The sequence below is a fragment of the Coenobita brevimanus genome, chromosome 17 (genome assembly GCF_032717465.1).
Source record: "Coenobita brevimanus isolate Jiangsu-jjx chromosome 17, ASM3271746v2, whole genome shotgun sequence".
In the NCBI taxonomy this organism is placed as follows: domain Eukaryota; kingdom Metazoa; phylum Arthropoda; class Malacostraca; order Decapoda; family Coenobitidae; genus Coenobita; species Coenobita brevimanus.
In genome coordinates, this window is record NC_136970.1 from 25,764,648 (window position 1) to 25,771,375 (window position 6,728).

Below are 6,728 nucleotides of genomic sequence, written 5' to 3' on the forward strand. Positions count from 1 at the left end.
TAAAATGGTTTGACATATTTCCACGCCCAGTGCCCGTGCCGTTTTACAACAGTCTAAAATAAAAAAATTCACTGTGACCGCATTTTTCAAGATTCGCGGGTAAAAATTGGCAGGCATGTATGGTACCGTAAGACCCAATTCTCACTATAGGGACGGTCACGCTCCAGTCACGCTCCACTCTTGCTGTGCTCACGGTCCTGGTGCATTCACACGTCCGATCCGCTCTCGCTTCGCTCACGGTCTCGTCATCCCCTCTCCCTCAACAGTAGAAATGCCACCACCATTGACGGAGGATGTGTGACTTTTCACGAGCCGAGTTGGCAATGATCGCCATTGCACTGGATGGAGAAGAAGAAGAAAGAAGAAAACAAAGTCGGAAATGGGAGAGAGTGTGGGTTCATCCAATCTTGCAAGATAGGAAAAGTGAAGGGGAATTTCATACACTGTTTCCTCATCTGATTGATGATGAAAGTAAATTTCACACATATTTTAGAATGAACATTGGAACATTTGAAAAAATTCTATCAAAAATTGAGGATGACCTGAAAAAGGAAAACACATCATTCAGAGAAGCAATCACTCCAAGAGAAAAACTGGCTGTGTGTCTAAGGTATGATAAATGAAAGATGTGACTTAGATTAATCATTCAGCATGACTGAAAGGTAATAAGAGATAATGATACAGAGGATCACCATTTATTCCTTCAGTGTTATATTGTGTATAGAATCATGAAGGGAAGGTACAAGAATCCAGATTATGCCACTGTGAGGTGCAAGTAGGCTGCTGAGGTAATGGCGCGCTGTGGATGTGGTGCTGATCTTGTGTTCCATGTTGTATAGGTGGAGTAATTGTGGATGAGGAAGTAGAGTACTGTGACAGAGCAGGTGATGGCGAAGGCAAGGGGCATACATTCTGTGTTAGTGATGCGTAGGTCTGTGCATTTTGGTTATGAATGTATTTTCCTTCAATTTCGCTTACTAATGAAAACACCCTTGTTTTAATGAAATGTTGATCAGCTGGACTGAATTTCTTTACAGTAGCTGCCATCAATGAAAAGAAGGTATCAATTGGCTCAGGTGCACATTCTTCCTTCTTATTTTCTACTATGTATCTGATTAGGGTAGCAGATGCACTGTTGTTATTTTCCTGACTGTTTGTTCTTTTACATCTGCGACGTTCTTGCTGAGGGAGTGGAATTTGTCTAACAGCAACATCCTCGTTATCTTTTTCACTGTCTTGTTCACTGAATGTTTCTTTTGTGCCAACGTGTTCTGCATTATCTGAATCTTCTGATGCTTTTCCCGCCTGTTGCAGAGATGTGATTCGGGTTCTGTCTTTCACAATTATATCTGGTCTTGATACTTCCATTTCTGGTTGTTAGTAGCAGCCTGCCCACTCTTTGTTTTCTTGTTGACGTGTTTACGGTACTGCGATCGTAGCGATTCCCAGTGTTCCTTACACTCAGATCCTGAAAATGAGTAGATACCATAGTCAATTATTTCCCTATGTTGTTTCATTTCAGGTTTTTGGCCACGGGGGACTCCTACAGAACAATAGCTTTCAGCTATCGTCTAGACCATTCAACCAGTCAGGATAGTGTACTTGAAGTTTGTCACGCAATAATGAAGAACCTTATGGCCGAAGCTATTCCAACACCAGATAAAGAAGACTGGAAGCGAATTGCAAATGAATTTTGGACTCAGTGAAACTTCCCAAACTGCAATGGTACTCTGGATGGAAAACATGTAGTAATTGAAGCACCAGCAAATGGTGGGTCCCAATATTTCAACTATAAAAAGACATTTTCTCTTGTTCTTTTAGCTTTGGTTGATGTAAACTACCGCTTCATATTGGTTGATGTAGGATCATATGGCAAAAATAGTGACTGGGATGTTTACAAATTCCAAATTTTGCAAATATCTGGAAGAGGAACAGTTGAATGTACCAGAAGATGCTCCACTTCCTGGCACTGATGTGCCTGCACCATATGTCATAGTGGGCGATGAGGGTTTCCCTTTGAAGAGAAATTTGATGAGGCCCTATCCAGGGTTGCAGACTGAACATGATGTAGAAAAAAGGATTTTTAACTATAGATTATCTCGAGCGAGAAGGGTAGTTAAGTGTACCTTTGGTATTCTAGTGCAAACCTTCAGAATATATTTAAGGAAACTTAAAGCTAAGCCCTCTAATGCTAATGCTATTATTACAACAACATGCATACTTCACAATCAAATACACCCAGATGTTACATTACCAGATACTGTTGGCATGCCATCATCAAATACAGTACGTCCAATGAGAGGAAGAGGGGGAAATGCCACAAGGGAGGCTTTTGGTGTTAGAGAAACACTGAAAGATTATTTCAACTCCCCAGTTGGCTCAGTGCCTTTGCAAAATGATAAAATATAAGTATATATATATATATATATATATATATATATATATATATATATATATATATATATATATATATATATATATATATATATATATATATATATATAAGAATGTTACTGAGAAAGGCTAGGAAATAAATTCACGCAGGGGACAACAGGCTATTATTTTAGAGTACTGAATGCCTTACCTTCGTAACCCAACTGGCTGCTTATGTCCATCCAGCTTCTTTTCGCCACGTTGTCTCTATAGTGTGGCGAAGTCAAGTCATACAGCTCTGGTTTTGATTTCACTGATTCAATTAACATTTCATCTGAAACCACAAGATGAAATAAGTTTTGTAAATTTATTTAGTTCAGTATAGGCTTCTCTTACGTAAAGCTGTATGCATTTTCCTTAAATTTGTAATAAATAAATTAATAAATAAATTAATAAAAAAACATTTTCTGAATAACTATGTACCTTTTTCATAATCCCAATGCAGTGCTTTCTTTTGGCGATCCATTTTTTCAACAGACTCAGAGCAGCAATGCCCACCCGTACGAGGGCTGAATCAAGACTGCAGTGAAGAGAGACCGTTGCGGGTGTTCACACTGTCGGTTCGCTCCGCTCACGGTCCACTCCCGCTCCAGTCAAAATATCTTTTGAATGGATCGTGAGCGGAGCGTTCCTTGACCATTACTGCCAATGTGAATGCTTCCACTGAAATGCATGTAATGATATTTGACTGGACCGTGAGCGGAGCGTGACCGTCCCTATAGTGTGAAACGGGCTTTATGGTCCCTCCCTCCTGGGGACTATGAGGCTTGGTGCTGAGGTGTCATTTTTAAAATTTAGAATAGGAGATGTGGTGGGTAATGTGCATCATCATCATCATCATCTCTACATCTTTCCCCACCTAAGGATGTAGTGGGGAAAAGCTAAGAGAGCAAGAAAAAAAACAACATAGGGAGAACTATCATAAGTTTGCCAATTAAACCCTTATACTCACTAATAAATGGAGAGAACAGGATCCAGAAGTTGGAAAAAAGTAAATTATAAAATAAGCATTAAAGTCAGAATGTCTATCCAGAATTATTGCAGAGACAAATACATATTTTCTGGACTGAAAATGCCGAAATGTTTTTCCACGGAGGGTAAAAATCCACGGCACATTCTTGGATTGGAATGATTAAAAGTACCTTCCAAAAGAGTAATAAAATAATCACATTCTTGTGTCAATGTAAAATGTTTGGTCAACCTTCACTCTTGCAACAATTCTTAATATTAAAGCGAAAACAAAAATCTGTGGCGCATCATTTTTCTCTGTAAAAGTGAACCATCGATAAAAATTCTTAATGAATTAATATATGTATACTAAAGCCAAAAGTGTAAAAAACAAAGACAATTCTCCTCCCCCTTCTCCTCCTCCCTCACTCCTCCTCCTCGTCCTTATCATCATCATCATCATCACCCTTCTCCTCCTCGTCCTTATCATCATCATCATCATCATCACCCTCCTCCTCCTCCTCCTCCTCCTTTTCCTTATCATCATCATCATCCCAACCCCTTTTCCTACCACAGACTGGGTGAGGCAGGATCCAGAAACAAGGACTGTGAAAATGCTGAAGAACTCTCACAAGCATTCGCAGTAAAATGGGCCACACTGTCATTCAAACGCCATTCAAGCCCCTGGAATCTTGGCTTTACTTTACAAACTAAACCATCTGTACCTATTTCATTCTAACATTATTATTATCATTATTATTATTATTATTATTATTATTACTACTACTGCCACTACTACTACTACTACTACTACTACTATTACTGTTATTGTTGTAATTATAATAATAACAATAATAATAATAATAATAATAATAATAATAATTAGTAGTAGTAGTAGTAGTAGTAGTAGCACTAGTAGTACTATTACTATTGCTATTATTATTATTGTTTATTTATTTATTTACTTATTTTTTAGACATATATATATTAAAGCCACCAAACAGGAAAAACAAAGCTTAAGCTTTCCCTAATGTAATTCTGAAAACAAGATTATAATTATCTGAATGGGAATATTAACCCCTTCACCACGAGGGGTTTTTGCGTTATGGGTGGTTTATTTTTATCCAAGAAAGATCCGTAACCCTTTTCATTTCAAATTATCGCCAAGCGTACTCAGACTGGAGGATGTTTTATGACTATACTGCTTTGACGCTAACTTGACTTAAAACTGATATCTAGCATGCTGGGCTGCAGTAAGAAATTAGCAGAATATGAAGCTAGTCATGAAGAAATGTCATGTAAGGAATGTAACACTGTAATATTATCTTTTGCCACTTAGCTATGTGAAATAAGCTGCAAAATAACGAAAATCTTGGCCAGGTTAAGGTAAAAAAATGTACAGTAACCAAGGAGATTCATTCCTACGCCAAAACTATAGGGTCATCAAATTTCACGCTACCACAGTTAAGTAGTCAAGCTGTGAGAGTTGCCCAGTTCTCTTAAATGACAACAAACAGAATCCTGTGTATTCCTGCTGCCGCCAGACGACTTTATTCACTCAGGAAAATCAATCAATCAATCAGTCATTTCCTGTGGCACCACACGGGATGCATAGGGCCTCGATGAACTCTCTCCACCAATATTTGTCTCTTGCCATCTCCTTCAGATCCCACCAACACTCCTCTCCTGCTTCGCTTTTCATTGTCCTCAAACAAGTTTCCCTCGGCCTACCTCTACCTCTTCTTCCTCTAGCAGTCCACTCTGGCACATCCTGTATTAAACTGCCTTCTTTTCTGTATATGTGCCCCAGCCACTTCCAGCGAGACAGTCTCACATATTCATTAACTGGTTCCACTCTCGTAATATCCCTTACTCTTTCATTTGTAACTCTGTCTTGCCACTTTACCCTAAGAATCCTTCTTAGAATTTTATTCTCCGATCTTAATACTTTCTGATCTGTTGCAATTGTACTGTAACATGACTCATGCCCATAAATTAAAATTGGTCTAACCATGGACTTGTAAATTTTCACTTTAGTATGTACCGAAATCATATTAGTATTCCAAACAGATTTCGACATTCTCGCCAAGCCTGTCTAATCCTCTCCTCAATTTCATTGTTTAATGATCCATTACATGATACAATCGTTCCCAGTTATTTAAAGTTTTCTACATTCTTCACCACATTATTCCCAATTACACAATCGATTTGGTTCTCCACGTTCATATTAATAATTTCGGTCTTTCCACAATTTATTACCAATCCCACTTTTTCTCCTTCCTCCAACAGACAATCAAGCACCCTCTGCATCTCGTAAATACTTCTGCAAATCAGTACAATATCATCAGCATAGTCCAAATCCATCGTCTTCTTATTTTATTTCCAGTTAATTCCTGCACCTGTTCTCCTTACAACCTTTCTCATAACAAAATCCATAACCAAAACAAATAGCATTGACGAAAGAACTCCTTCTTGAATCACTCCTGACCTAACTTCAAATGGATCACTCAAAGAACCACCCACTATTATCTTACAAAACGTACCTTCATGCAGGCTTCTAATAATATTTACAAACTTTTCTGGTATACCATAGAATCTCATAATTTTCAACATAGCTCCACGTGAAACACTATCAAACGCCTTTTCAAAATCCACAAAACACATACTAAGTGGCATTTTCATCTCATTAGCTTGTTGCATTAGATGCCTTACAATAAAAATCTGATCATTACAACCTAGACCCTTTCTAAATCCCGCTTGTTCTTCTCTTAAAATTTTATCAATTACTGGCTCTATTCTGTTCAATAAGATTTTGGAAAAGACTTTTGCAACTACAGGTGTCAAAGTTATCCCCCTCCAATTGCAACACACACTTAAATCTCCTTTTTTTTTTTGGTATTTTTATAATCACTCCATTTTTCCACTCTTCTGGAATTCCACCATTATCCCAAGCCACATTAAAAGTTTCAAAAGCACATTCATCAACTCATCATTTTCCACCTTAAGCATTTCAGGAAATATTCCTAGCTCTCCTGGGGCCTTAAAATTCTTTAACTCCTTTATAGATTTTGCTACCTCTTCCAAGGTTATATCCCCTGTTTCTATCTGCAAATCTCTCTCGGCTGGCAAAATGTCCTCGTCAGCTGGGATTGGTCTATTTAGAACAGATTCAAAATGCCCTTTCCACCTTCCTTTTATATCCAGATCTTTGGTCATCAAATTACCATTTCTGTCTCGTACAGGTATTTCCTTCCTTCTCTTTTCAGTGCCAGTTAACTCCTTTATGGCCTGATACGCTGCTCTTGTGCTCTGACCGTCATTTTTACTTAGTTTTATATCTGTCTCTG

General features: G+C 38.1%; 1 pseudogene; it reads right to left on the reverse strand.

The window, feature by feature from the left end:
* Window positions 1-564: 564 nt before the first annotated feature.
* LOC145391197 (uncharacterized) lies at window positions 565-2,949 on the reverse strand (annotated as a pseudogene).
* Between the last annotated feature and the right edge of the window lie 3,779 nt (window positions 2,950-6,728).